The following is a 9,824-nucleotide window of genomic DNA, read 5'->3' on the forward strand; positions in this document are numbered from 1 at the left end:
AAAACATCTTGTGAGGAGAATATCAAAGTTCCCAAGTGTTTTAATAAGAGTCCCATGTCTGTCTGTGTCCTACAAAATCTCTCTCTCTCTCTCTCTCTCTCTCTCTCTCTCTCTCTCTCTCTCTCTCTCTCTCTCTCTCTCTCATCTTTCTCTCGCTCTCACTTTCTCTCTCTTTCTGCCTCTCAGTCCCTCCATCATTCTCTCTATTTCTTTTTCCCTTTTGGCTCAGTCTCTCTCTGGGTGAGACTTTTCAAACCGCTGAAACTTTGGCCCGGAGATGATTAAAAACAGGACGTCTTGGACGAGGGTTCCAAGGGCAACCTGGCCAAAACGCACATGTTGTTGCTCAAGTCAAGTTATCAATTCCCCCGTCAAGTGATGTCGAGTGAATTCTAAACAGCACCGAAGCAACACAGAGGGAGCCTCTGCGTCGGTGCAGGTGGAACCCTTCTGCCCTGACAGGCCGTCTGCAGAACTACCTCAGCGAGGCCACAGCTGCAACAACACGTGACAAACACAACACACCAACTGTTTCACACATGGATGAAAACAGTGGAATTGGAAAGCTAACCAAACACCTCATGAAGCGGTTATTCAATGTGGCACCCGAGCTAATAAAGCTGGGGGGTGAGAAGGACTTTGGGGCTCCTGGTTAGTTCAGTACTTCTCCTCACCGCCTCCCCTTGGCAAGCACTGGTAATACATCAACAATTCCATGTTTGTAATGGTTGTCTACAGTGAGTGGTCGTTGAGGTAATACATACAGTGTTTAACGGAGAGAAGGTCTTGCTTGACCTGCTCACCTGCTTGGCATCTTGAGGTCCTTCAGCAGAGCTGAACTAGGAGCCACTCAGGCTACAAGGCGAAGGAGAAACCAGGTACCGTAGCTTTGAAACCTTTTATGGCATCCCGCTCGAAACACACAAGCTCTAAGACACGGACAGTGTTCTGTATCTTGCTTTGGGATTCGCAGTGGCTCTAACTCTGATACACAGCAGAGCTTGGGGTTATTTCTGCTTTGCTGATTGCCCTTTCGAATTGTATCCGTGGCAACTTCCCCGTTTCAAAAAGCCAAACACAGCCCTAACATGGACACAGCAGAGACTGTTGCAGCACAGACCTCAGAGTTTAAAGGCTGTGTCCCTTATTTGTCAAGAGGCTTGGCAGTTGTTTGGCATTTGGAGTGGAGTTGGAACTGTAATTAGTTTCATGCCTCCCTCTGTGAGGCCTCCGACATTACGACAGGAATCCTAGTAAGTTCATGGAGGAGTTGGGAGCCATCACTCCTCGTGCAGTCAGACCGGAGGACTGGCTTCAGCGGAACGCTGCCTTTCGTTAGTCCACTCGGAGGGACGTGGCCCTCATTTTCTTTCCACGTCGTCTAGAGGGGAATTCACTTTGTCATCCAGTCTCTGTAAGGTGCTTGTCACATTAATCACGCATTCATCCCATGTGGAAAACTGCGTGCGAGGAAAGTATGTGAGAGAAGCGTGCTGTGCGTGCGTTTTTTTTTCCTTCTTTTTATTGCTTCAACAAAGTGTGACATGTTGGAATACTCACTGTCAGTTTGAAGTCCCATGGTTTTCTCTCGCGCATTTCCACATTTCGTATTTCGTTCCTATAAGTCTGTTTCTGCTGCATCTGTTATCAAAAATCAGTTCAATAAAGACACATCTGTTTGTTAATTTTTAAAGAGGGGAAATGCAAACAGTAGTGGCTGCGGTGCCGGAGTCATTCAGTCATTCATTGTCAAATCACCTGACATCGTGACCACCACTGCCACCAGTTATTGATGAGTAATCAACACACATTTCTGTCTCATGGCTGACAGGCTCCAGAAACCTGTTGTCTACATAATGAAAAAGGACAATCTCGTGCATCCCCTTTGATTGATTGGACGATGCAATTACTGTCTGCTCGCTCTGTTCCAGGCATGCCCCCCCCCCCCCCCAACACAATCTTCCGCCACCCTGCGTGACATTTCCATCTCGTCCCAGATTAATGTGGCACCGGCAGAGCGGAGAGCGGAATTTCACTGGCGACTTTCTCTTGTGAATCAAATGTTCTCCGGTTCGGTGACACGTACAGTGTACTGTAGGGGCCTAAAACGCAACCCAGTGTGTTGTGCACATGCATGCTTGTCTGTGTGTACGTGTGTGTGTGTTTGTGTCTGCGTGTGCGTGTGCACGTTGACGCTGTAATGCGAGCCTGCCGTGCAAGCCGTGGAGGAGCCACTCAGGGTGGTGTCTCCCTGTAAGCACCCCCATCCCAACACTCCCTTTCCTGGCTTATTGGTTTTAAAGGGACCAGTTCAGATATTGGTTTGTGGCCCAGGGGAGTGCTCCTTGAGGTGCCCACTGGAAACAGAGAAGGAAAACAGAGTGTTGGCCCTCTGATTTACAGCCAGACTTTAATTGGGTTGTAAAATTAAATCCAGAGCTGTTTCAGGAATGCCAAAATGCCCTGGCTTGTTTACAATGAGGAGTCCAGCAGTCAAGGACACAGCAGAGAGAAAAGGGGAAGACAGAGAGAGAGAGAGAGAGAGAGAGAGAGAGAGAGAGAGAGAGAGAGAGAGAGAGAGAGAGAGAGAGAGAGAGAGAGAGAGAGAGAGAGGACACTGCCCGGAGTAAACTAATTGTACAGTATGTACATATACAGCATACACATGTACAGTATATGAATAGATACGGTATAATTGTCTGTAAGAAAGAGGTAAGGAGACAGAAAGAGAGAAAGGCAGAGGAGCAGAGAGAGAGTAGCACAAGGAGGAGAGTTGAACTAAGTTTGGTCCATCGTTTATAGACCTGGCAAGCTCGGTCTCATCCGGATTGAAACAGCCTTTAGTTCATTCCAGTCCCACGTCAGTCGGTCTGGGGCCGGCTACAGCCCAGCCGTAGATCAGGACCAATCCACCAGTACATACCCTGCACCAGGTGTCCATGACATCCATAGACCAGACCGATCCACCAGTACATACCCTGCACCAGGTGTCCATGATCATCCATAGACCAGACCGATCTTCCAGTACATACCCTGCACCCGTACTGCCTTCCAGCCAATTGAGGACGAGCTGCCTGGGGGATGGAGAGCGCTGGCTGGGCCCTGCTAGTTTTATGAGCTCAGCTCAGAGGATCTCTGACACGTACGCAAACACAAACAGTGCGTAAACCACCGCACTCTCCTCCCTCCGCGGTGAACAGAAATGGCCGTCGTGGTGAGGCAGGTTTTTCCAGCAACAGTCCCCCATCCTCGGTCTGGGCCCAAGGAGGAAAGCGCTGGGATAGGGGGGGATTTTATCACCGACGTGGGGCTAATTTGCGCACGATTAAGAAAACACACATTGCGAAGACTCCGAGCACCGCAGAGAGTTTGAAGGCATGCAGGCAGGCCCACAGGAGAGGCCTGGAGTCTGGACGCGTTCCGTTGCTGGCACAGGGACGAGGAAAGAGGCTCCGAGGGAGTCAACAGAGGGCGTCGACAATAAGGGATTCTGCAGAGACTACACACCGGGTGCGAAGAGGTCATGTGCTTCACTGCAGATTATCTATGTGAGTTAGTGGCTCCTTAACGCACGATACCCTAACAAAGCAAATGTCGTCGTCCCCCCCATCCGCCCCCAAACACTAAAGCGTCTCTGATTCCATAACACGATTAACAGAGCTAGAGCACCCCTAACTGCATTTATCTTCATTGAATCGTGCGGTCGTTAAAAAAGCATTACATCACGGTACAGTGTTTAAATCCAGAGCAAAGCTATTGTTCATGCCAACGGCATTGCCCTCCAGATGAAGTTAGGCCTGCTACTGCGTCGGATGCAGAACTCTTCAACCCTCATTATGCCGTTCCATTCCATCCAAATATCATTCTTCTTTTTGATCATTTACGTATGAGTTCTGGCTGTTATCGTTTCTATTATGATTAGGAGAGTCTTGCTTCACATCATTTTCCTCGGCAGTGAAGTGTAATTAGGGGGAGAGGTCTGGAGAAAACACCATCTATGGAATGACATGCATTTGACTTCACACTCTTACACTTGGATGAATTTCTGGGCAATTTCGTTTTCTCGCGCCCTCTCTCTCTCTCTCTCTCTCTCTCTCTCTCTCTCTCTCTCTCTCTCTCTCTCTCTCTCTCTCTCTATCTCTCTCCTTCTTCCTATCCATACTTACATCTCTTCTCCTTCCCTGTCTTTCTCTCTCACATTCCCTATTCATCCCTGTTTCTCTCGGACTCCTTGTCTTTCGGTGTGTGTGACCGTTTAACCCTGAAGTTAATGTAATGCCTGTAATGACCTGTGTTCTCACACTCCTCACTGGATAGAAAGGCTGAGCATGTGCTATCTGATAAGAGAGAGGGAAAGAGAGGGAGGGAGAGATAAATAGAGGGAGGGAAGGAGAAAAAGAAAGACAGAGAAAGAGAGGGAGGAGAGAGAGAGAGGGAGGGAGAAAAAGAAAGAGAAAGAGAGGGAGGAGAGAGAAAGAGAGGGAGGGAGAAAAAGAAAGAGAGAGAAAGAGAGGGAGGGAGAGAGAAAAGGAAAGGGGGGATAGAGAGAGAGAGAGAGAGAGAGAGAGAAGGGAGAAAGAGAGGGAGAGAGAAGGAGGGTGAGAGAAAGAGAGAGGGGTGGATAGAGAGTGAGAGAGAGATTATGTGGTCAAGAAACTGTGTTGTGTGTTCTTAATGCCCATCTCAGATGACTAATCAGTCTGTATGGTCCGTCAGCCAAGAGGAAGAAGAAAGACATAATCTAAATAATCCCGCTCCTCCACCCCTCACCACGGTACCGCCACGACACGCCCAACGAGCAGCTTTGAGCGCGGGCATCACTGCACATGCACAACAACGGCACCGGGAGCTTGTAAACTGTCATTGGGAGCGGAGTGCCCGTTGGAGAGCGGGCTACATTAGCAGCACGCTGGTTCCTTTGACGCAATAAGCTCAGTTCAGAGGTCTGGGCTCACGGCTCAGCCTTCCTTCGCTGTCACTACAAAGAGAGGAGGGGGGGGGGAGGAGATGAGGAGAGAGAACGAGTTGCTCCGTGTCTAATTAGCGATGCAAATCCGCGTGCTGGCGGATTGAGTTTTGGAAATGAAATTGGTGCTTTGGATCTTCTGTTTCTTTTTTCCTTCTTCTTCTTCTTTTTTTTTTTTTATCTCTGCCAGTTTTTCTGGCTTGGTGGAGGGGGTTTGAACATAGGATTTGGAGAGCTTTCCTACCAGGGTCTTGTCCTCCTGACTGAGCCTCCCCCTCAAAGTTTATCTAGGCGCTGTCAGTTCTTCTCCCCCACCAGCTCCACCCGACATTACAAAATACTATCCATCCATCCCAACACCATTCAGTACAGGCTAACACGACTTGACGCTCTCCGGTACTCAACACTGTCCTACAGTATTCATCATTACTTCTATTGCGATTCTACTCCACATTACCCAACACTGCCCAATGCTATTCAGTTCTGCTGCACCACTATCTGACACCGTACGAAAAACGTTACATTGCTCAGCTCGATTCAATGAAGTGAGAAGGGTAAAGGGCTGAAAAAGAAAATATATATTTCAAAAGGAGGCTCAACTGAAAAAGTCTGAGCACTGGGTTTCAGTAATATATACTTTGCGTTTGAAAAGCAAGCGTTTATTGTGAACACAAGAAATATGCATGACTTCAATGCTCTACATCTTACACTGTATATTGGACAAATACTGCAAGGCTCAGCATGTAATGTCTTTGGGCAAACCAGACCATTTCCAAGGCCAAAACCCCACAAACCTCAGAGAAAATCCGACCTCAAACAGCGTAGCTGAAACCTTAGTGCTGGATGGGATGTGATTTCAGGCTCCTCCAGGGCCAGAGGTTTAGGGTTAAACAGCAGAGGGATGCCCAGACGCAGCGCTGTACATTAATGAACACAACCCTAATCCCCTACAGTACGTTTCATCGCCCCTGTTTCATCCCGGCAACAAACCTCACATTGTAAAGGGGAAAAAGGCAAATCCTCCTGCTTCTCAATAAGAACGTTGTTGCCCTCTCATAAAAGTGAAGCGGTAATTGGACCGGTGTGTGTCCTGACTCGCCACATCAAAGGTTCCCCCGGAGCATGCAGGCATTTAGCATGTCAGGGATTAGCTTTAGCTGTTACCTGCACACGGGGATGACATAGCGTTTACACGTGCGGATCAAAGTTTTCGGCGGGCTGATATCTCCAACTTTGAAACACATGCAGGGCAGAGAAGAGAAGAGAGAAGAGGAATGAAGAGGAAAGGAAGGCAGAGTAGGGAGAGGAGAGGAGAGGAGGGGAGTAAAGACAGTAGAACAGAGAAAAGCAGGAGAATCCATATGCTGACAGTTGGAAGCTGTATGTGACATGAAGCAGCCCTGGATAGAACGCCTTCCATTTTGTTTGGGGTGAACTGACATCTCTAATGGTCGCAGTATCACAGGACCTGGAGTCTTTCCGTCTGTCGTCTCTGTTTGGATCTCTTAATGGGCCTGGTGCTCGGATTGGGTCACGCCAATAAAAGCCTGTTTTGGACTGAGTTCACAATGTAAACTGTCATAAAAGTTAGATACAAGGGTGCACTTGCGCACACATAAACAGCCCGCACATCGTCATTATCTGCCACACGCAAACACGCACGCAAGCATGCACTTAGCGTAGGCACACACGGGTAAGTACGCACAACACACAAGCACACGCCATCCCCTGTAATTCAACACACTTAGCTTCACCCCACAACTGACAAGGGTCATCTAAGGTAGATCCTGCCACGCCCTCCTCCTTATCCAACAGTCCCCCATCATCTCAAACCCCTCTAATGATCAGGGCTTGCCCGGGCGGCAGTCAGTCCCGCGTGTTTCAAGTGGAGCTGGGTCATAACACGTCAGTAAGAATGGAACCACAAGCTCCAAGCTCCAAGCGACTGTTGCGGCCTGTCACTATTGCTCGCATTCACAGTTATTAAACATTGCATTTCCTGGCTGGCGTTCTGAAGGAATTCTCTCAAACCGATTTTGGATTTGTTTTGACAGCCTTCCAGTGATCTGTTACGTTCATCTTTTTAAAGACACACTTTGTGACAGATATTGAAGTCTATGTGTCTTCTGCGGTCAGTCGTTGTAGATTTTTTTTATTTATTATGGTTTTGCTGTCAGCTGAACTCTAGAGTTGTTGTACATTGTTAGTCACAACCGCTCACAGTCAGACGGAAACAACAGCTTCCACATGGCAAGATAAGAGACATTTTAAGCTGCTTTTTAAACCACTCGTGCCTATTTTATGTGGTGCGATGTGATGCAGACCACATTCCTGCATGTTCCAAGAATAACAAGTTACAGATGAGTAACAGTGAACAGATCATTTAATGCCGTGTTTAACACCGGCAGTCTGAAATAATGTTGGGGGTTGTAGTCATTCCCACTTCTGAATGAAACTGCTGGCGATCCTCCCAATGTGAAACATCAGCACCTCACGTGTTCCGGGTCAATATCGGATGGTCACATACTAGATAAAAATACTATCCCTTTCACCAGTAACCAGCAATACCAGTAAGATTGGAAGGACAGTAAAACAATGCCTTTTTATTGACTATGGTTACTAATGAATATTTCGGATAAGTTTTTGTTGGTGTGTGTGTGTCTGTGACCATGTCTGTGACCATGTCTGTGTCCATGTCTGTGACCCTGTCTGTGTCCATGTCTGTGACCATGTCTGTGACCATGTCTGTGACCCTGTCTGTGTCCATGTCTGTGACCATGTCTGTGACCATGTCTGTGACCCTGTCTGTGTCCATGTCTGTGTCCATGTCTGTGACCATGTCTGTGACCCTGTCTGTGTCCATGTCTGTGTCCATGTCTGTGACCATGTCTGTGACCATGTCTGTGTCCATGTCTGTGACCATGTCTGTGACCATGTCTGTGACCCTGTCTGTGTCCATGTCTGTGACCATGTCTGTGACCCTGTCTGTGTCCATGTCTGTGACCATGTCTGTGTCCATGTCTGTGACCATGTCTGTGACCATGTCTGTGACCCTGTCTGTGTCCATGTCTGTGTCCATGTCTGTGACCATGTCTGTGACCCTGTCTGTGACCATGTCTGTGACCATGTCTGTGTCCATGTCTGTGACCATGTGTGTGACCATGTCTGTGACCCTGTCTGTGACCATGTCTGTGACCATGTCTGTGACCCTGTCTGTGACCATGTCTGTGACCATGTCTGTGTCCATGTCTGTGACCATGTGTGTGACCATGTCTGTGACCATGTCTGTGTCCATGTCTGTGTCCATGTCTGTGTCCTGTCCAGGCTTCACAACACCCAATCCCAAGCGTGTGATTGGCACAGTGACACAGCGTGAGCTTCACGTCTGGGGTACCGACCCATTAGCCTGCATTCTCCGCATGGATAAAGCACTTACACCTCTTTATAGCAAAGTAAGCTGCAGGCTCATGTGCCGTTGAGGCTTCGCCAGATCTGCTGCATTAGGTGTCAATGAGTCAAGTGGAAACGGCAAGCTACCAGAGGCACCAGCGCTAACTGCTCCGCCTGTGGATCAGTCTGGGACACTCCAATGGCATTCTTTCCGTAGGTGAGGGGAGAGACTCCTAATCACGTCGAAATCCCAGAGGGCGCACAGACTCGGGGGAGCTCAGCCGCAGAGAAGCCGCACAGCGGCGGTGGTCATGGGGAGGAGCCTAGTCTGTGTTGTTGTAAGTGGGGTTCGTGTGCCTCCGTAAAAGCCATGTTTTCCTAGCTTTGTCGGAGCCTCCATAGTCCCTGTGTGTCTGTCCACCACCAGTGGGAGGGACTCAGCCTGCCACCCAATGACAGCAGCTATTATATTTGATTGGCAGGCCACCCAGAAAGGGGGGGTTACTGGCATAAGTTTGTGATCCAGTCATGTTGATGATTTACAAGGTGTGTATGCTTACATAAATAGCTCTACTGGCTAGATGGTTAAAAGTTCCATACAGACTTAGGTTTACCTTGGTTCTCATTATGACCTAATCAAGACCAACAGTTACTGTACATGTTTGAAAGCAGACTAACTACTTCTGTTTGTAAATAAAGTGGCATTAGCTCAACTTTGGGACGGGTGCCCACATATATAGTCAGCCCTTAGTCCAGACAGCTTCTTCTCTGGCTCTCTGACTGGCTGGGGTCGACACACATGCTCGGCCGTCGCCAGCATTAATCATAGCGAACAAACAGGTCCTCTCCCAATCCGTGACAGGCTGCCTGCCAAAGCAGCCAATGAGAAACCTCGTCCAAAGCTGCTCTGACATAAGCTCAAGGATTTCCCAGGTGTCGCGGAGCCCATGACATCACCTCGCTCGCGAGCACAATGAGGACTTTGAGAGGCGCTGGTGGTGGAGCAGACAGCGAAACCCCCCCAAAAAAGAAACATCGATCAGCAACAAAAACTGTGCACTCTAAATAATACGGGGAAAAAAGCAGATGAGAGGCAAAACAACTAGCAGCTGAATCCCCTTTTGCATCTGGAAAATATTAAGGTTGGTGGCGATGGTGGTGGGGGGGTTAAGGGGGGTTAAAGGGGGTGGGGGGCAGAGACACGTCTGACAATTTGGGGGCGGTGTGTGAGGGGTTGTGTATGAGGAGCGATTGTGTGACGGATGTGGGGGGTCTGGGCAGGGGGGGGGGGGTGCAGTATACATATCCCCCCCAAAAAACAATGCTCTTTTCTTAAACGCCACACCACGCGCACGTCCTATCGCCTCGCAGTTTTCCTACGGCGGAGGGGCGGCGGGGGGGGGGCGTTTCTCAAAACAAGCGGATGTTTGTGTGCGTGGGCCCGAGCCGTCAGCTTTGCCTTATTAAA

Source organism: Osmerus eperlanus, chromosome 12 (assembly GCF_963692335.1).
Source record: "Osmerus eperlanus chromosome 12, fOsmEpe2.1, whole genome shotgun sequence".
In the NCBI taxonomy this organism is placed as follows: domain Eukaryota; kingdom Metazoa; phylum Chordata; class Actinopteri; order Osmeriformes; family Osmeridae; genus Osmerus; species Osmerus eperlanus.